The sequence below is a fragment of the Rattus norvegicus genome, chromosome 17, assembly GCF_021556685.1.
Source record: "Rattus norvegicus strain SHRSP/BbbUtx chromosome 17, alternate assembly SHRSP_T2T, whole genome shotgun sequence".
Classification (NCBI taxonomy): Eukaryota; Metazoa; Chordata; class Mammalia; order Rodentia; family Muridae; genus Rattus; species Rattus norvegicus.
In genome coordinates this window covers 13,787,501-13,809,174 of record NC_141550.1, presented here as the reverse complement: position 1 = coordinate 13,809,174, position 21,674 = coordinate 13,787,501, and the positions used below count along the sequence as shown (strand labels likewise).

Sequence of the window (21,674 nt, the reverse complement as noted above, 5' to 3'; positions counted from 1 at the left end):
TGGGTACAGCAATCTTGTTTCCACACTCAGTCTTGGTCTGAGGAACCCCCTGCCTGGCACTTGGATGTCAAGGCCATTGAGACCCAAGTGTTTGTCTGACCTCCATACAAACACTGTAGCATGCATGCATGCATGCATACATACATACACAAAAATTAACGAATGAATAAAGAAGAAAACACCCAGGGTCCCTGGAAATTCCCTTCCTCATTGGTGACTTTACCTCTTGTGGACCCTTCAGGAACCTGCCCACCCACTTTAACTTCTCCCTGCCCTTACAAAGGTTCCTAACCACTTTTTGGGGTTTGAATGTTGCCCCAAACTCTTGTGTTGAGAACAGTCTCCATTACAGCAGTGTGGGAGGTGACTGATCTTGTGGGCTCTGTCCTTACGAACAGATTAAAGTCAACACCACAGCAGTTATTGTGAGAGTACTGCTGTAGTCTGTGTGTACGAAAAGAGGAGAGGCTGTCAGGCAAGGAATGGAGTCTGGGAGAGGAGAAAGAGAGGGGTGGGGAACTCATTCGAGCAAGACACAGACATGCATGGGGATGTCACCTCGGGATCAACATAGTTGCGTGATGAATATGAATTCATCTCTATAACAAGAACACTAATTAGAAGAAAAAGAAGCCAGTTCTGCCTGCTGCACACTTGCCATAAGCCAGTGAACCTTCCGTTCATTATAAGTTACTCAGACTCAGGCATTCTGTTATAGCAGCAGAACACGAACCAAGATGCCTTTGAGACCTTGAGACCCTTTGCCTCAGGACTTCTTCCTTGGGAAGCAGAAGTGCGAGATTTGGTACATACACAATTGTCCCCACTGATTTCTATACCTGTGTTGTCTGTTGGGCTGGGGGAACCATTCCATAGGTAGAGCACTTGCTACACAAGCATGAGATCCTGGAGTTTGGATCCCCAAATCCCATGTAAATGTAGGGTGTACATGGCATCCGGCCTCTGATTCCACCCTCCAGAGATAGAGGATCCTCAAAGCAGCCAGGCGAGTCAGTTTTACTGAGAGGCCCTGACTCATTTAGTGAATTGAAAAAGTGATTCAGAATGATTTCCAACATCAACCTTGGCCTCCATATGCACATGAGTGCGCGCGCACACACACACACACACACACACACACACACACACACCACACACACACGTGAAACTGGAAAAGGAAGTAAAAATGTCTTAAAAAAAAAGATACCAAGCAGGCAAATGACTTGTCAGAGTGTGTATTCATTTTCCATCTCCTAGATGTTATTCCTGGTTCTGTGATTATTTTCTCATGCCATAGACACTATTTCTCACATCCTGGTCATCACAAGATAAGTGGGCCAGTGGACACCAGGCAGATGAATATTCTTCTAACAGAGAGCTGGGTCAGGACAGACAGCTGGTCTGGGACGTCACTGTGTTAAAAGCACTTAAATAGCATGCGCAAAGCCTAGCTCCCACCCCCAGCATCGAAAACCAAACTAGATTAGAGGCTTCCAAGACACTAAAAGAGGCTAAAGTTCTTTCTACCACAGGAACAAGATAAGAAGGCCCTGGTTAGGGGCATTGGCCCTTTGGTTCCATTTTCTAACTGATCCTAAGTATGTTCCATCAGCGTGCTTCAGTCATGGTCACCTGAAGACCGTGGCTCACTGTGTCTCTCATAATGTTCTCTTTCCCCTTCTCCCCTTCCCTTAACTCCTGCCCCGACTCCAACCCCCACCCCCAAAGCTTGGCACAGAGTCAACACTAAGTAGGTTTTAAGATAAGCTAGCGAATTAGCGAACAAATTAGACCACAGTTCTTATCAACAGCAATTAAAGCCACTTGACAGCCAGTTTAAGACAAGAGCATCACCACCGGTCATGACAAAAGAGAAGCGGGCTCCAGTGACGTCTTCATGTTCTGTTTAAGTCCCTGGGGAGAAAAAAAAAAAAAACAAACTAACACATCCTTTCAGCTGCTAACAGAGCGTTTATCAACCCAGCCCAGTTTTTACTGCCAGCTGATCTGTGGCAGCCCTGGTGGCAAAGCCTCGCACCCCAGCCCAGACTGTATCTTAACATTCCCACCTGCACCGGGTGGGGGAGGGGCAGCTGTGCCCCTGAGCAGGGTGGGGGCCGGTGCTGTAGCAGCTCCCCCCAACGTCAAGTTGCAACATAAGCCCATCGGAACACTGTAACAAAAATACATCTTGGAGCCGATCCTTGACTTTGATATCCTGTTGCTTATTTTCTGTAAAAACAAACTAAACTCGGACTGTTCGATAACAGATTGTAGACACAAATAGAAGCTCACGTGACCAGACGAACCAACTGATAAACAGTCCTTAGGTTCCCCCCTACAAGCCCTTTGTGCAAACTTTCCATAGTCTGCAGGAATGCAAAGTGGGGCCGGAGGCTGTGAATAGTTTGCCCACGGTGGAGGTCTGTGCTTTGTGAAGAAATGGGGTGCACCCGGGAGAGATGGTGCTCCCTGGCCAGTGTCTGTGTCAGCAAATCATAGGTGCAATGAAAGACAATGTCTCAAAAAATAAAATAGAGAGTGACAGAGAAAGGACCCTGACATCTGGCCTACACAGACACGCAGACACACACACACACACACACACACACACACACACACACACACACACACACACACGGGGGTAACTATGATTATTAATTTCAAACCCTTTCCCTCAGAACGTCTGTATCAGCCATCTTGAGCTCAGAGAGTACATCAGGGCCCTTTCTTAGTGACAGCCACCTAGTCAGACATCCACACAGTCTCTGGCCACCTGGGAACCCTGCAGAGAGAGGAGGCATCTTCTAGTCCCATGAGTCCCTGGAAAGTAGTGAAGTTCCTCCCTCAAGTGATGGGAACACTGCAGAGGCTCTGGGCTCTCTCCAGCTGAGCAGAGCCTACATCGAGGTCCGGCTCTTTTCTACCTCGGCTGAGAATTTCGACATCCATGGCTGATGATGGAGGGACTGAGCAAACAAACCCACGGCAGGGTAGATCTCAGCAGGACTCACACATGTGGGTTTGGATCCCAGCAGAACCCACAGCACATGGAAGGCTCTACCTGCCAATACCCTGAGGTCAGGGTCATCTTCATGTTGGCCAGTATCGCTGGTCTGCCATTTTCTTTTTTCCAGACGTAAGCGTGTTATTGGTTTTACCATCCCGTTTCACACAGAAGGAGTAGCACCCACAGCAGATTCCTCTCAGGGCACCCTCTGCAGCAGAGCTTTTGTAAGAACTCAAGAAATTGGGGGCGGGGCTGGGTGGTTGCCACTCACCAGTTCGTGCTCAGCATCTGGAATTTGACCTTGGCGACCCAGGCACAGTTTATTTTAAGACTCAGTTCACTGACAATGCCCACACAGGCCTGGGGAGTGGGGTTGGATTCAAAGGTGAAAGAGACCCATCTGGGGGTTTGTGGTGATGACCCTGTGCTCGGCCCTGGCCGTAGAGCAGTTACTCCAGAGACACTTGGGGCCCTTCTACTATCAGACCACAGAGGTTTGGTTTGGTTTTGTCTTTTCCGTTGCAAAGTTGTGCTGTTTAACAGGCCTCTGGGAGCTGAAGTCGACTCCAAAGAAAAGATACAATATGCTTAACCTCTTCACCGTGGAGGGAGGGAATGAACAGAGGACCACAGAGCTCTGTCAGGTCCAGAAGGACAAGGGATCTGGCATCTCACAGAGCCTGATTCTTTTGCCTTTGCAAGTGTAGGACTCATTAAGAGTTCCCTTGCCTTGGCCCGGTTTCATTACATAATGCTGACCCTTGACGGTCTCACAGAGTTGAAAGTGCACTGGGAATGACAGCCAGAAGTGGAAGAGATTGCACAAGAGCCTCCATATGGTGGGAAAGGTGCAGAAGCCATGATGTTCTTGGGTAAAAATCCCAATGTCGAGGGTAGGGTGCCTCTCTATGAGTTGTCAGTCAAAGGGACCCCCAAAGCTCCCACAAACCATACAGGCCATCACCACTGCTGTAGGTTGCGTGCTAGAACTGAACGGTAAACCCTTACTGCTAAAGACAACACATGCCTGGTTCGCAGGAAAAAGCAGACAGGGACTATGATCCCTTCCTGATGACTGATTTTGTAATGTAAGATGTTGCACAGGCTGTTGGGAATTCTGTCACTGGTCGTCCTACTCAGAGGCTGTGTGCTACACGTAACATGCCAGGTAGAATGTGTCTGCTGCGATGGTGTCACAGATGTTATGAGTATAGCCAATTGCTTTCTGCTCAGGGAAGTCATGAGACAGAACTCTTAAGGTCTCTCCGGAGGTCACGTAAGTAACAAACCAGTGCTAGGGGAGAGGGTACTCTTCAGTGGAGTTTCATGCAAGTTCCAGAAGGAATCTGAATGGTACAGTCTTCCTGAGTCATCACCCATGCTCCTGGGAGTAGCGCCCGTAAAATCATGGGTTCCAATCTTGGCTCGGGTGGGATCTTTTCTTTGGTCTGTCAGTGTGCTGTGTCTGGGGTGACAAGACATTTATTCCTATTTCCCAAAGAAAAGCCACTCACCCAACAATATTCCTGAGGTACTCTCACCATTTAGAAAACAAAGGTGCTTTAGACCCACTTTTACATTGTACGGGAAAAGATGTGTTTGGTCAACAAGTCAAATCTGGGACTCAGATTAACAGTTTCCCCATAGGAAGGCTCACTATGGACATGGCTTCATTCTGTGATAGGAGAGTTAGTGTTGTGTGTGTGTGTGTGTGCCCATGTACATATGCATGCATATATGCATGAGTGAGTATACACATGAAGATGTGAATATGAATTAGTGTGCATTTATTTGTTCCCCAGAGATTTATGCTTGAATCCGTCCCAGTTGAACAATGTTGCTACCTGGTTCCTCTGTCACTGGCTGTGTGGCCTCCAGTGACTCGAGGATTAATTGCCTTTCGATTCAATGAAAAAGCCATCTTCAAATGGTCACTAAGTTAGCCAATGTCACTCCTTTACATTTTGTAATATACTTGCTATGTCCTGTGCAGTGATTGGTCATAAAGTGATGGTGACACCCTGTCAACTGCCTCTGTCATTAGGCTGTGGAAAAAGTCCCAGGAAATGACTATAACCTCAGTAAACTGCTTGCATAATTAGCACGGATTCGTAAAACTCACCGTGACATCGTTAAAATGGTTTTGATTAGAAACAAACTTTTTGCAGGAGTTGAAAATCGGCTCGTTGATAGTTTGCATGCAGGCTGCCTAGGATTCCTCAAGGTTGCTACCTTTGACGAGAGAAAATAAGTAGAGGCCCTCTGGAGGGCATACAGATCCTGAGAGACCCAGAACTAGAGATGTTTGTGCACTGCCCTGTAGGTGCTGGGAACGAATCTGGTCGGTCGGTCTTCAAGAGCAGACAGTGTTCTCAGCCACTGAGCCATCTCTCTCTACATGATTTAAAAAAACAAACGAGCCAATCAAAAGATTTCCGAAGCACCTTATTGCCGCTTCATCTGTCTGGAAGCCATTGTCTGTCCAGGTAGGCGGCTTCCCACCAAAGCAGAACTGAGACCAGCTCTGGCTGTAGTGCGTTCAGAGATGGTTCCAGAGAAATGGCTGAGGAGAACAACTGAGCCGGAGAGGAGGTGACTATATCAAAGGGCTGTGGGTTCTGCCCTGCCCTGTGGACACCACAGGTTGTCTTCAGCATCATTCTCTGACTCCTCTCTGGTACTCACCCACAGCCATTGGCTGTCTGGCAATTCTTTATGATCAATCGAAGACAGCTGGGGGAGGGGACCCTCGGGTCTGGAAGTGCAGCTTTTTGGGAGCTGAAATAAAACAAAGCATTAGAGCCAATCCCCAATGTGTGTGTGTGCTCTAAAGTGTGTGTACATGTGTGTATGTCTGTGTGTGCTATAAAGTGTGTGCACATGCATGTGTGTGTCTGTGTGTGTGTGCTATAAAATGTGTGTCCGTGCATGGGTGAATGTGTGTGTATGCTATAAAGTGTGTATATATGCATGCATATGTGTGTGCTATAAAGTGTGTGTACATGCATGTGTGTGTCTGTGTATGTGTGCTATAAAGTATATGTCCATACATGGGTGGATGTGTGTGCATGCTATAAAGTGTATGTACATGCATGTGTGTGTACTATAAAGTGTGTACATGCATGTGTATGTCTCTGTGTGTGTGTGCGCTATAAAGTGTGTGTCCATGCATGAGAATGTGTGTGCATGCTATAAATTGTGTGTACATGCATGCATGTGTGTGTGCTATAAAGTGTGTGTCCATGCATGCGTGTCTGTGTGTATGTGCTATAAAGTGTGTATGTTTACATGTGCAGACAGATAGTGGTTTATCTTTAAAAATTGCTTCCCATGACTGTAAAAGATGATGTGGGTGCAAGAAGATCACCCTGGCCTGCACCCGGCTTCTATGTATTCTTTTCATGTGTGTATGTGGTGTGCATGTGCACATATATATTTTTTCATGGTTGTGGGTACACAGGCATGTGTGTGCATGTGGAGGCCTGAGATCTCCTACCTTATTTGTTGAGGCAAGGCCTCTCAATCAAACCCAGAGCTCATGATACAGCTAGACTGCTCTGACCATTTCTTGTCTCCACCTCCCAAGGCTGGGATTGCAAATGAACCTTCGTGTCCATACAGCATGTACTGGGGTTTCTGGGGATCCAAATTTTGGCTCTCAAACTTGCGTGACAAGGGCTTTGACTGGTGAAGGATCTCTGCAGCCATCCTGTTTCTTAAAGGCAGCAGCTGAATTCCCTGATGAACAATGCCATCCCTGCACCAAAAGGAAAGTAGCATCCTCGAGGTAGGGCCAGCAGTCAAGCTAAAGAAGTCCATACAAAGAAACGTTATCACACCCACAGGCCTCTTCCCAGTCACACCCACAGCCAGCCAATCATCTGGCTCCCAGCCACTGATTTTCTTACATCTTTATGTTTGTATTTTATGTCCAGCTCAAGTACACCAAGGTTTGTTTCTAAATAATTCCTTGGGTTTACACTACCTAAAGACACTGAAGGCATTGCCTGTCTTCTTCTGCTAATCTGTCTTATGTCGTTTAATTCCTAGGCCCAGCTAAGGAATGGGGAATAGCAGAGAAAGCTATTACACCACAGTAACAATGGGGGTTGGCTACTGACATCCAAACTGTCCTATAGGCCAGCGGGTCAGAGTAGGGAGAGCAGGAATAAATCCAAGTGTTTACAGTCGGTTTGTCCAGCAATATTGCCAGGGTCACAATAGAAGATTGTATTTTTGATGAGTGGTTGGGGCGCAGAGGGTAAAGTGCTTGAAGTACAAACTTGCAGACCTGAGTTCAGATCCCCAGAACCCATGTAAAGCGAGCCATGGCAGATAAATAACACATGCATACATACACACACATGCATACATACCTACACATACATACCTACATATACATACATGCATGTATAGACACATCTATACACACATATATGCACACACAGACATACACACAGACACATATATATGCATATACATACACACATACATACACTCATGAATAAATAAATAGAATTAAATTGAATCTTGTTAGAAAAATCTAGTGTGTAGGAGCAGAAGAATGAAACTGGACCCTTATCTTTTAGGATAAGACCAAATAAACTCAACACACATCACAAATTTTTAAGAACCCAAACCACAAAATTACTAGAAGAAAACAGGAAAAAAAAAACCTTCTAGACCAGGTCTAGTGAATGTTTTTAAATGTGATCCTCAAAGCACAGGCTACAAATTCAACAACAGACGGACAGACAGAAGGAACTGGGTGGGACACTGAGGCTTCCACACAGCAAAGGAAATAGAATGCGGAGGCGGCCTGCTCAATGGAACAGGGCACTTGCAAGTCCTATGTCTGGCAAAGGGGTAATACCCAAGTATTTAAGGAACTCAATGAACTCATTAGCAAAAACAAATAACCCAGCTTAAAAACAGACACGGGGCCAGAGCACACATTTCTTAAGAAAGACACAGGAATGGCCCAGTGGATCTATAAAAAGACATCCAGTGTCACTGTCATCAGGGAAATGCAAATCAAAGCCACAATGAGAAAGCACCTCTCCTGCTGGAATGGCTCTTATCAGAAAGGCAGACGCCTGTCCTTCAAGCTGTGGAGAAAAGAAAAGCTGTTAACTCTGTGGGTGGGGATTGGAGGTAGAGCCATCATGGAAAACAGAAGGGGCTTCCCCAAATCCTAAAAGTGGAAGCTGGGGCAGTGGTTGAGCATTAGAGGCTGAGTTCAGACCCCCCAGCATCGAAGAAAAAGCCAGCCATGACAGCACATCTGTAACCCCAACCCTGGGAGACACAGAAATAGGAAGGTCTTAGCTGCGCACCGGAGGCAGGTACAGCCCACTCAGCAAGCTCCAGTTTCAGTGAGAGAATCTATTTCCCAAAACAAGACAGAATGAGACTGAGAAAGTCATGCACAGTGACCTCTGGCCTCCACATGCACATCCGCACGCAAACGCATGCACAAAAAGTTAAAAACATAGCCACAGTGTGGCCCAGCACTCCTACAACTGAGTATCCATCCAGGGCAAATAGAATCCATACGTCCAAGAGTCACCTACACACACCTAGGTTCACCATAGCTTTCCTCACTCCAGCCAAGATCCAATGTACGAGAGCAATCTGAGGGTCTCCAAAGACGAACACATACGTGCACACACATACGCGCATGTTCACACTCGAGTGCACACGCACGCGCGCGCTCGAGCGCGCGCACACACACACACACCATACAGTGGCCTATTAGCCTTAAAAAGAATGACGTCATTTGCATAGACGTGTGCAAACCACAAGAATGTGATGCTGAGAGGAATAAACTAGGGATAAAAGACAAACAAAACTAAAAGACACACACACACTCACCTATGCACATACATGTGTGCACATGTACAGGAGCATGCATACACACACACACACACACACACACACACACACACACAAGTTAAAAATACAGCCACCATGTGGCCCACACGGTGTTTGTCTTTATGCAGAAAACACAGAGAATAAGAGATAGTCTATTCCAGAGCTAAATTTGAGCAGTCATGCCCCAGGAAAACACATTTAGGTTACCCCCAAATTCTGTGTTCTGTCATGGAAGCAGTTTGTGTGTGTGTGTGGGGGGGTGGTTATAATTTTAAGGAACATAGAAAGTCATTAATTGAGGCAAGTTCAAAATGCACCGGTGGGCACATCAGAGAAGCGGTAACAGTAAGGTGTGGGGGTCTTTTCTATGGGCTTCGGGTGCTATTTGATGGCATTCTTAGCTCTGGGTTGTTGAGGACTAGTTGTCTGCTAAGTTAACAGGTTTCAAAAGGTTTTTATCTATTAGTTCTAATACAGAGGTGGGCAAGAAAGGGCTGTTCAGGGAGCTGAGGTTAGTCTGAAGTAAGGCGATAGCCACTGGCTCCGCGACATTTCTACCTCTCTAGGGATTGGCTGTTCTAACCAGTCAATCCCTCAGCCTTTGCAGACACAGATCCCTTCTGGGAATTCTTGTTCATATTGACAAGGTATTTTGTTGCAATTCTCCTTAGCCTTTGTCAGACTGTTTTTGTGTAGAGCTCTGACGTTTTGGCTAAAGGACAATTCCAGAAACTTAAAGTAACTTGGTTGCTTTTCTAGATCCCTGCCCTCCTCACTATGGACCCCCAGTAACAGCTGCAGGAGAGATGTTGATCCATGGCTGATGGCCTCTAAGCTGGTGCTTGCCCTACCCCACTTGAAAGGCAAGGGAATGGTCTGTCTCTCCCCAAGTGCAGAGGGGCTGTGAAACTCCACAATCCCTTGGAGCCCCTCAGTGTCATCAAATCCTGGGGGCTAATCCCCACTTGTTTTTATCTAAATACTCCCTTTTCCTTGTTGGTCAATAGTCACCCTTGCTTGTAGCCCACCTTAGAGATGGACTCTGGGCAAGTTCTGCATATGGAATCTCTCAGCCCCTTACTCTAAAGCCTGCTGACCCTCCCTGTATGACAGTCCCTGTCTGTCTGCTTTGACAGCTGGATCTCGCAGCCCAGACCATGCCTGCCATTTGTCCTTTGGGGATTGCTACGCCCAGGGTGGGGGTGGAGGTAGAGGTGCTAAGGAATCTGCAATAGGGGAGCTCCTTCAGACATTCTAGTCACCAACTGTCGCTTTGAAGCCACCCTTAGGACCCTGAAGGTGAGACCTTCCTTGGGGGTTTGTGCTAAAGACATGGCTATAAAAGCAAAGTGTCCGGCAGTTCACAGAAGCTCGGAGATGCCTTGGCAACCCTGTTCTCAGGTGCTCTGAGGATACTGTGCAGCCAGCAGACTGTCATCTTGTCCCACTCCCATTCCCTGTGGCCCATGAACTCAGCAGCTGGTTGCTCCTCAATGACAGTCATCTCCTTTCCCCTCCAGCTCCATTCTGCAGAGGCTCTCCAAATCTCTTCACTTACTCCTGCCTCTCTTCAAAGGACAAGGACACCTTCCCAGTGCATATTTCTGCTGCCTGTCATGAGCTTCCTGTCTCTGTGTCTCAGGGACAGAACCAGAGTCTCCCTCCACACAGGAAGTGAACCTCAAAGCCCTCAGTGTCTTACTCCAAAGACTTTGTTTGCTTTGTAAATAATAATTGTCATTCCACGGGTCTGCAAATAATCAAGGACAGGAAAAAAAAGAAAATGTAAAAACAGCTGGATTGTTAAAAAAAAAAACTATGCAAAACTATCTCTACAGTCTAGATTAGAAAGGAGAATTTTATGGGTGAAATGTACCTGTGGCTGTGTGCCCTTATGTATGTACCCATGTGAGCATGCATGTGTGCCTATGAGTGTGCCAGTGCATGTATGTGTATGCATGTGTGTATGCATGTGTGTATGCATGTGTGTATGAGTGTGTGTGCATGTGCATATGTGATGTGTGTATGTGTGTGTGTGTTCTTAATGCTAGTCAACATATTTGTTGGTTTGAAAGGACTGAATTTGCATATGTTCGTGCCTATGGCACTGCACACATCTTTGAGTGTTTGTGCATCATTTTCTGTTCAGTGTGGGGTGTCTTGTGGGAGAGTCTGGCGAGGGGATGCTGGGGTCTTTGTATTAAGGCAGGAGAATAGAAAGCCATGGAGTTTGCAGCTCAACAGACGACCACAGGAAAGGTGGTGTCTTGTGAAGACTGGTGCCTTTCGTTTGCCTAAACTTCACTCAGTGAAAGGAGCATGCTCCGAGACGCCCTGTATCAGAATCCAGTAAAGACAGATACCTCGTTGATTATGCATAAGAGGGCGGGACTTTGCCCAGCTCTTCCTTCTTGGTCTCTCGGAGTCAAGGCACATCTCTAGGTTCCTCTGTGTTTCCCTTACATTCTCTACTGTCCTGTAGCTCTGTACTGACCATTTCCCAGCTGATTCTCAGTGCAGGCCGCCTTCCGGCCAGGTTAGACCAAGCCACCAACACTTTAAACCCAGAGTGGAAAGCACCTCTTGAAGACTGTACCACAGCAGCGAGCCCCATATCTGTCCTCCCTTGAGCTCCCTGCCTCACCCTGGGAGTCATCTAAGCTGATCACCCCCTCCTCCCGCGCCCAGACATGGCTGGGGACTTCCCAGGTGATTCCCCAGGACTCCTGAGCACTGAGGGTAGAGGGCTGTGACAGAGTGAAAATAGTCTCACATTCTGAACAGTCTTTGCTGTTACACGTAAGTCAACAGAGGACTTAAAAAGAAAACTGACATTTCTCGCAAATAATCAGGAAAACACACGCATCCTCCCACACCTCGCTTGCAAAGACGGGTAAAGGAGACATTTCCATTCAAGTCCAGAAAGTGAGAGTGATTTGTGCTCCCCTGGCATCCCACCCTGTGTCCAGACTAGCTTGAATGGGACAGACAGACCCTTGCTTGGGGACCACAGACACAGCCCCCTTGATGAAATGGGACTTGGGTCCTCAGGCGGATGCAGAATCCAGCTGTGGAAAGCAGCACAGGAGGGATTGGGAAGCATTCATTCCTCAAATGGACAAAAGACCATATGGAGCAGAGCAGACGGCCAGGAAGGCTTCCTGTAGGAAGTGCTAACTGAAAGCGGTCGTGGAGCCTGTCGAGGGAAGCCAGCTGGTTGGGGTGGTACAAATCTGTAAACCTATCACCAGGGATGTGGGGGCCGCAGGACTGAGGTCCAAAGTTACCCTCCGATACATACGGAGACCCTGTCTCAAAAGTAAATAAAAAAAAATCAAAGTGGAAACTAATACTTAAGGTGGTGAGGAAGGAGGCAGCACATGCAAAGGTCCTGTGGCAGGAGACCACGGGTAAGCTTTCCAAAGGTGTAGACACTTACTTGATTCAGAAAAAGTCATGAAGGAGGGATGCCCTCACCCTAGGAGGTGGGGAAGAAGTCCCTCGGGGGACACTTTATAAGACCCTTTGACATCATTATGAAGTGTAACTGGAGACGCGGTGTGTGTGTGTGTGTGTGTGTGGTGTGTGTGTGTGGTGTGTGGTGTGTGTGTGTGTGTGTGTGTGTGTGTGTGTGTGTGTGTGTGTGTGTAGGACCACTGAAACTGTAAAAGCTCTGGGCCAGTCAGGGTGAGTCACTGGGAAAACTAGAGACATTTGCAAAGCAAAGGACTTGAGCAGCTGGTAGCAGTGCAAGAAACTGCCACCAAGCAAGTGCCTGTGGGTTCACAAGGAGCAGTCAACTAGCAGATACCATGGTGCAGTCTGCTAAAAAGCACAGTGAAAGTTAGGGGCGGGGGTGCCGGGGTTAGCCACAGTAGAGCTGGATTGGAGCACTATGGTCCTCCCAAGAGGAGGAGGAGGAGGAGAGCAGGGAAAACAGCTTCCAAGAAAGGAGAGAAATCAGCAGGTGGCAGGAAGGGTGGGCAGGTGTAGGGGCAGCAGGAAGGGCGGGCCAGGCATCGGGGAGAAGTCCTCCTGTCACTGGTGCTTGAGATGAGAATGTCTCCCCAGAAGGTGAAGCCAGGTAGACTTTCCTTCTGAGCCTACTACCTTGACCCCCATTTACCTTCTACCACAGCAGGGGAAGCAGGTTGAGGTCTGAAGATCAAAGTGGCCGGAAAAAGTAAAAGCAAGGTTGTGAAGCAAGTATGAGAGCGAGCTCAGCATACTCCGCAGAGAGGCGTGAAGAGAGGAAACAGCTGTAGCAGCCCTAGAGAAGCCAACGCCTGAGCTTGCACGGGTGGATTCTGTTGGCGAGCTTCCCAAAGGATCTTCAGGACCCATAGGGCTGTGTGGAGTGATGGGCTTGGGGAAGGAGTTACCACAGGAAAGTCAAGCAAGGCAGGGGATCTGTAGTCCCTCCCTTGGGGCTGGCATCTCAGAGTGAGAAGACCTGAAGATTCTACCAACTGAGAACATGACTGATGACCAAACTAAGGGACTGCCGTCACTAACACTGTGGTTTCCCCAGCAACAAGATGCACTGTGGCCGTCAGCTTTCTACTACTGTTACTGGAACAATAGACTAGAGACGGTCGATTTATAGAAAAGAAAGGTTTGCTTTGGTTCCTGGTTTTGGAGGTGTCAGCCTAGGATCAGTTGGCCTCATGACTTTTGGTAGTCCAGCATGGCAGGGCGCATGTGGAGAGGCAGAGGTGCTGGCTTACCTTGGAAAGACAAGAGGGACCATGATCCCACAACCCCTGCCCTCACTGACCTAAAGGTCCCACCAGCCCATTATCTTAAAGGCTCTGCTACTTACTGATAGTACAAGAAGGAGGCTGTGCCTTTAAAATGTAGATTTTGGGGAGAATTCAAATCTGAACTCTGGTGCCCATGGTCTACCCAGAAGTGTAAAGGTAAACAGAGAGGCAGAGGCCAACAGATGCCAGGCCAAACCTCGTGCTTGATAGAATTGACACAAAGAAGTAGCAGGGTAGTGGAGGGATGCAGGACTAGTAACAAGTGGTGGGTGGTAGAGGGATGCAGGACTAGTAACAAGTGGTGGGTGGTGGAGGGATGCAGGACTAGTAACAAGTGGTGGGTGGCAGAGGGATGCAGGACTAGTAACAAATGGTGGGTAGTAGAGGGATGCAGATCTAGTAACAAGTAGTGGGTGGTGGAGGGGTGCAGGACTAGTAACAAATGGTGGGTAGTAGAGGGATGCAGATCTAGTAACAAGTAGTGGGTGGTGGAGGGGTGCAGGACTAGTAACAAATGGTGAGTAGTGGAGGGATGCAGGACTAGTAACAAATGGTGGGTAGTGGATGGATGCAGGACTAGTAACAAATGGTGGGCAGTGGAGAGGTGCAGGACTAGTAACAAATGGTGGGCAGTGGATGGATGCAAGACTAGTAACAAATGGTGGGTAGTGGATGGATGCAGGACTAGTAACAAATGGTGGGCAGTGGATGGTTGCAGGACTAGTAACAAATGGTGGGCAGTGGATGGATGCAGGACTAGTAACAAATGGTGGGCAGTGGAGGGATGCAGGACTAGTAACAAATGGTGGGCAGTGGAGGGATGCAGGACTAGTAACAGGATGAATATCAGAGACATAAACATTGGAGGCACAGGGCCAGAGAAAGTAACGCATCAACAAATCCAGAAAAGCTACAGAAAGAGCTGGGCTTTGCGGCACAACCTGATGCCAGCAGTTGGGAGGCTGAGGCAGGAGGATCAAGAGTACAGGTTAGCCTGAGCTACTTAGGGAATTTGAGGCCAACCTGAGCTACAGGAGACTCTGCCTTCAAAATGAAAAGAACGCTAAAAGAAGGAAAGAAAGAAAAAGGAGAGAAATAAAAGGTAACACTTTTGTGTTGTTTTGTACATGTGACTCTCCCCCAAATGCCAGATAGGCAAGCAGACAGATGACAGGGACTTATATGTCATATAAATGCATACGAACACATATGTCTTATATATGTACTTAAATAGCTGAAATTTAAAATTTTTTAAATTAAAAATATTTGTATTTTCTGTCTTATTTTACTGATTTATTTGCTTTTTGAGGCAGGATCTCGCTCTGCAGACCAGGCTGATGTACAATTCACTCTATAGTTCCAACTGGCCTAGAACTCACTATGAAGCCCGGGTTTGTATCAAACTTGTAGGGATCTTATTACTTCAGTCTCCAGCGTGCTGAGCTAGAAGGTGTGGGCCACCACACCTGTCAGTGATTCTGTGTGTGTGTGTCCCAGGAACTAGATCAAAATATCAGTTAATATTATATTAGTATATACATTATATATATGTATATATAAAATTAAAATTAAAATATATATATTTGGTTTTTTGAGACATGATTTCTCTGTGTAGCCCTGACTATCCTGGGCTTATCTGTAGCCCAGGCTGGCTTCAAATTCAGAGATCTGCCAGCCTCTGTCTCCCAAGTGCTGGAATTGCAGACGTGTGCCACCACCGCTCAGCTCAGATATAAAATATTTTATAGATACACATACATCCTAGGAATTAGATTTAAAAAAACAAAAGGTTAAATAAACAATAAAGGAAAACAAAATTACAGAGTAAATACAGGAACTCAATATTCCAGGAGGAAATAAAGAGTAAGAGGCTGGCCCTGAACAAATGACTGACCAAGTTTCACAGCTGTCAGCAGAACACTTCTGAGGGACAGTGCAGAACAGTCTTACACCGATTCCAGTAAGGGAAAGCTCTAGGGCCACTGCCTCAAAAGCATGGATTGAGTTTGATGCCCATCACCCATGGGAAAAGCCAGGCATACCTCCACACACCTGTAATCCCAGAGCTGGAGAAGGTGAGAACAGGAGGTGCCCCAGGGTTCAACTGTTGGCCAGCCTAGCCTCCTCTGTGAACTTCAGGTTCAGTGACAGACCCTGTCTCAAAAACAATAAAGGAAGACACTCAGTGTTGACCTCTGATCTCCATGTACACACTTAGATACATGTATACCCACACCAGAAATGTACATTGTACAATGAGTACACACATACGCGCACACACACACACACACACACACACACACACGAAGCATAAAACTCATGACCTGTGCTAATCCTGAGGAAAATGATTTTCACTCTGGAATTTGATACCCAGCCAAACTATCAGCCCAGTCTGAGGAGTTACCTGAGAAGGAATTCCCAAGGTCTTTAGCCTATGTGGGACGTGCATAGATCACAGTCTCTTCCTCCTCCTCCTGACATCACTGGAAACTTGAAGTGTTCATGCTGTTAGCTTCCTGTCTGAGCTGTTTCCACTGAGTCTACAGGGCCACATTTATAAACCACATCAAATACTACTGTCTCCTGGGAACGGGATAAACATTGTGGTTAGTTGGGATGGAAGAACTGGAGAAAGGAGATCTGGTGGAGAGAGGAAGGGTGTGGGGACAGAGGAAATCTCTGGTGCCCTGGCTGGAGAGAGGGCTCTGGGGCAAAGATCTCTTATTCTGTGAACGTGCTGGACTGATGCATTTGAGATGACCCTCCACACAATCCTTAATCATTAAAATGGTCATTTTACATGATTCATCATAATGAGAGGATGTAACCCTAGATGTCTTGTTTGAGCACACCCACTCACAGGCTGCACATTTCCTCTTCCTGCCTGCCTACAGCTCTCTCATCCTTGCCTACTTGGGAAAGACAGTGAGTGACAGCTCCTTGGAGGCTTCAGAAATCTACTACAGGATGAAAAGCTAAGTTTGGTTAAGCCAATCACAGGTCCCTTGACACCTAGATCCAAGCCACAGGCTATGTGGTAGCCTTGGGATCTTGCATTCAACTCTCAGCCAGGCATTAAGTCATAAACTAGACATCCACCCAGGCCCACAAAGTGCAAACCGCTGTCCAGAACCCCGCAGGTAATGGGCTCCTCTCCATCACTTGACAAGAGATTCCAGGGAGTTCGGTGAGCTACAGAGTGGTGCAGATTCTGTTCAGTCAATGGAAGGAAAGTGAGCGTACAAGGAGGGCTTCACATCTCCAAAGGCGCATACGGACACTTAAAAGATGAACGAGGAAACCTTATCAGCATTACGCTTCTCCTCTTTGACGCTTAGGTCAAGCAAGAGGAAATGAGTGGTTGGATCCAGAAGCTAGGCGGGAACCCGGCTTCAGTCTCAAGGTGGAGTCACAGGTCTCGTTCAGTTCCTCTGAGTGGAAAGAAGCCGATCGCGAGCCTCTGCTGAACGCGTTGCTTTCTGGGTACTGAGGTCCGTGCACCTGGCACCTTTCAGTTCTGCCTTCCTGGGAGACCCCGGATCCTTCTTTTGGCTCTGTCATCTCATTTGCCTCGTAAGAGTCATCCTGCCTCGTCTCCAAAGAGGTTATTTAGATTTAAATTTTCCCCATCAGGATCACAAGTGGCAGCAACCACAGCAGGCTTCCAAACCCAGTCCCTTGGATGCCGGTGTGTGGTTTTCTGCCACCCGCCAGCCTCATGAGAAAACAGCAACTCTGCGCCCTCACTAGAATCTACACACACAGGCTGTGATGGCCACTGGGGTGGAAGATGCCTCAAACGGCTGCCCTTTTGAAGTCTCTCGCCAGGAGGAAAAGTCGTTTTTCTGAAAAAAAATTTTTAAGTAGTTCAAATTTCAGCTTTCTTGAAACAATTATAAGTTCACAGGAATTTACAGAGATAAGATCTTAATCAAAAAATATCTGTCTGCCTTTCGCAGTCTATTTAATTTTAGTGTAATACGACTGGCAAATCAAGAAACAGATGAGAAACAGCATATGTATATGCATGTGTATACGTGTGCATGTATGTGTGTGAATATGTGTGTGCACATGTATGTGTGAGTGCATGTGTGTGTAATAAGAATGTGTGTGGTCCCGAGAGTCTTACCACATGCACCATGTCACCACTGCAATGACACTGACAGAATTTGGGTTGAGGGGACAATTTGAATGGTAAAGTGCCTGCCTTGAAAGAGTGAGGACCTGAGTTTGATCCCTCGAAGCCAAGTTTTAAAACGCTGTACTCGGCGCCATGTGCTTGTAATCTTCTGCTGGGGTTGGGGTGGTGGTAGGGATGAGCAGATCCTTGGGTGTCACCAGACAGCCACCCTAGCCTAAGCAATGTATTTGTACTGGCTGGTTTTGTGTGTCAACTTGGAGTTATCACAGAGAAAGGACCCTCAGTTGAGGAAATGCCTTCATGAGACCCAGCTGTAAGGCATTTTCTCAATTAGTGATCAAGGGTGGGAGGACCCAGCCCATGGTGGGTGGAGCCATCCCTGGTCTGGTGGTCTTGGGCTCTATAAGAGAGCAAGCTGAGCAAGCCAGGGGAAGCAAGCCAGTAAGTAACATCCCTCCATGGCCTCTGCATCAGCTCCTGCTTCCTGACCTGCTTGAGTTCCAGTCCTGACTTCCTTTGGTGGTGAACAGCAGTGTGGAAGTGTAAGCTGAATAAACCCTTTCCTCCCCAACTTGCTTCTTGGTCATGATGCTTTGTGGAGGAATAGGAACCCTGACTAAGACAATATTTGAGGACAATAAAAGATCTTGTTTCCAAGATGGAGGTGGAGGGTGCCTGGAGAATGGCACTTGATAATGATCTCTTGCCTCTGCATACATATACACCTGAACACACACACACACACACACACACACACACACACACACACACGCAGAACTATCTCTGGGTGCCAAGGTTCGCCTTTCATGGTCACACCCACTCCTCACCCCTCTCACCATCAGACTCCAGTTCTAGGCCCTGGAAACCAGATATTTCTTCTCCCCACATTATAAAATCGGAAGTGGGTATTACAGTGTGTGCCGGTTAGAAACTGACTTTCCCATGTAAGTGACATCCTAGCACTCCATTCAGATCTTGGCTCATAGCAGGGGGACCAAGCCAAGTCATCACAGCTTAGGGACCATCATTCATATAGTGGTTCTCTGCTGGGAAGTCTTAACTCTTTCCAGTCTGGGTTTTCTGTGTGACCAATCACTTGGAGGACTTTGGGTGGACATTCCACAGATTCTCCTGGAGGAAGATTGGTTTTAGCTCCCCTGGGCCGCCTGCCCTGGAAGGCAGTGGCCAGGTTGCTTAGCATCAGAAGCATAGTTTTATATTTATTGTGTTTTTTTTTTTAATTTTGGAATGCCCTGCTGTTTTCCAGGACGTCTGTATCACTTCCCCAACCCACTGCAGAAAGACAGGTTTTCTGCTCCCTCTGCAACCGCTGGCCAGGCAGTGTCCCTGTGAACTGTTCTCACAGATCACTGGGCCTTTATTTGCACGTCTCTCATGACCAGTCATGAATCAGTTTCCATCCATGTGACCCCTCTGCATTTCCTGCCCACATTTGATTTGAATCTTCTCAAATCTTTTCTAACGAGTTCTTTATATATCCTAGCTATGAGTTCCTCATTAGATTCGTGGTTTGCAAATATTTTCAGTCAGGCAGTCGCTCAGCTGTCTACCCTCTCAAGCAGGTCTTTTTCTGCTGAGCAAACATTTCCATTTTGATGAGGTTTGGTTCATTGATATTTCTTTTTGAGATCCTGCCACACCTGGTCACTCTGTTGCCTGTCCTATGGAACCTCACAAGCGCTGTAAAGCTTTACACGGTACCTAAATCTATGGCCTTCTCTGTGTTAGCTTTTGTAGAAGACGCAAGGTGTAGGCCAAGGTACATTTCTTGGGCCAAGGCTGTAGTTCAACTGGTACAGTGCTTACACCTTGCATGCGTGAGGCCCTGGGTTCAATTCACACACGCATGCACACACACACATACACACACATGCACACACACATGCACACACACATGCACACACATGCACACACACACGCACACACACACGCACACGCGCGTGCACACACCCACACCCACACGCGCACACGCACACACACACAAGCACACACACAAGCACACACATATACACACACACACGCACATGCACACACACACACACGCACACACGCACACATACACGATATGCTGATACAGACTGAAATCTCAGCACTCTGGAGGAAGGAGGAGCAGAGTTCCCAGGTTGTCTACATAGTGAGTTTGAAACCAGTCTGGGCTACATGAGACTTTGTCCTGGCAAACAAAAATAAACAAAACCAAGAACGCTTGTGTCCATATTTATGAGGGGAGTTAAGTGGCATCTGTTCCTGCCATTTTTGTGTGATTTTGGAGTAAAGATAGCCCAGTCTTCATTAGGAAGCCTCCCTGTCTGTTCTCTTCCTGTTTCATGGAACCACTATGAGTTGTTTGGTATAATTTTTTAGATAAAGCACTCCAGAGATGAGAAATCCCTTTTTAAATGTTTTTTTTGAAGGTTTCCAAATTATTAATTCCATTTCCTTGATAGTTTTAAGGGTGTTACGTGTGTTTGTTTCCTGTTGGGAGAGAGGTGGCACCTGGTAGCCTTCACTTCTCAATAAATCGGGTCATTTCAACTAATGACTATTCCATTTTTATTGAGGCCTCTCACTTTCCACAATGTCTGCTCTCTTTATTGGACCTTTTTTGGCTTACCATCTCTTCTGTGGTTCTTTTCCTGCTGTTCTTGAAGTGACGACCTAGAAGACTAAATTGGTTTGGGATTTCCCCCTCACATTTTCCTCAGTGTCTCGAAAGGGTTATTATTGTTTTAAATAAATCCATCGATGATTTCCAGTCAACTAGCCTTGAAGGGAATCTTCCACACGTGTGTCTGTATAAAGCTATGGCGTTTCCATGGCTCTTTAAATGACCAGGTACCCAACTCTGTATTCAGGGTGGCAGAGGATGTTGACCCACAGAGCTTAAGGACTTCAGTGTCAGTCAAGAGGGATGGAGAGGAAGGACCCGCTGTTATCTTCACTTTGGTAGTGCAGCCTGCCCTACCACCCTCAGGGGCAAGGACCACGCAAAGGGAACCTGTGGTTTCTATCTAGAACCTTCTAATCCAGCCCACGCTGGCCCAGAGCTCAGAGACATAGGAAATAGCAAGGTTCAGGGTCTGTCCACACCCCCCCCCCCCCCGCATCCCTCCATCTCTGCACTCCAGAAGAACCAGCTGCTGTCCCTATGGCTGTTGTGTGTATGTGAACTCATTGTAAAGGCCCTGCCCACACAGGCAACAGGTTGGCCTTGGATGCTGCTGGCTCCTCTTGCTTCATCAAAACCCTCTGTCCTTCAGTTTGTCATCCGCAGCCGCCTTTGATGTTTGGAAGAGGGAGGAAATTGACAACTGCTTCTCGATTCATCTCCACCCTCCACGAGTCCCACCACCACCCCCAAACCAAACCATTTGGTGGCCAAGAAGAAGCAAACTTATTCCAGAACATTGCAGACACTTGTTCGGTAGCCCAAGGGCACAGTGGGAAAGCGCACAAAACTAGTTACAGCAGGAGACAGGCAGGTTTGCTCCTGACCAACCCAGCCACCTTCAGTTGCTCAGTGCACCAGCAGGCATTTCTGTTGAATGACGCAGTTCACCTCCTCTGGGAACTGTCTGGAAACGAAGCGCCCCGCGTCAGCCAGCCCCCACCATGATTTCCCAGGTGTGGCACCCACAGAGACACTTTGAGACGATCAATTTGACAGAAAGCACCCCCTACCCCCCACCCCCATCCCCCACCCCTAGATTGCTGAAGTGTGCTCAGCCCGGCTGTGGTATTCACACGCAAACTCTGCAGCAGCACTTTCCTAGCCAAAACGATGTTGCTGGGGTTGGGGGTGGAGGGGGGAATCCAGGCCGCCCACACCCAAAGCAGGGTCTTCCAGTTAGCGTCATTGGAAACA

General features: G+C 47.4%; 1 long non-coding RNA gene across 4 annotated transcripts in view; it reads right to left on the bottom strand.

The window, feature by feature from the left end:
* Positions 1-1,220: 1,220 nt before the first annotated feature.
* Positions 1,221-21,674, bottom strand: part of LOC102556322 (uncharacterized) — a 20,816-nt gene continuing 362 nt past the window's right edge. Inside the window, exons 2-6 of one of the 4 annotated variants that reach the window (XR_015641115.1) lie at positions 16,052-16,230; positions 15,700-15,801; positions 6,507-6,815; positions 5,696-5,788; positions 1,221-1,914 (exon numbers count right to left, since the gene is read on the bottom strand). This is a non-coding gene — a long non-coding RNA (uncharacterized LOC102556322). Of the gene's footprint in view, positions 1,915-5,695; positions 5,789-6,506; positions 6,816-15,689; positions 15,802-16,051; positions 17,433-21,674 lie in introns of those variants that run through there. The other 3 variants (XR_015641116.1, XR_015641113.1, XR_015641114.1) reach the window with 3 other exon arrangements.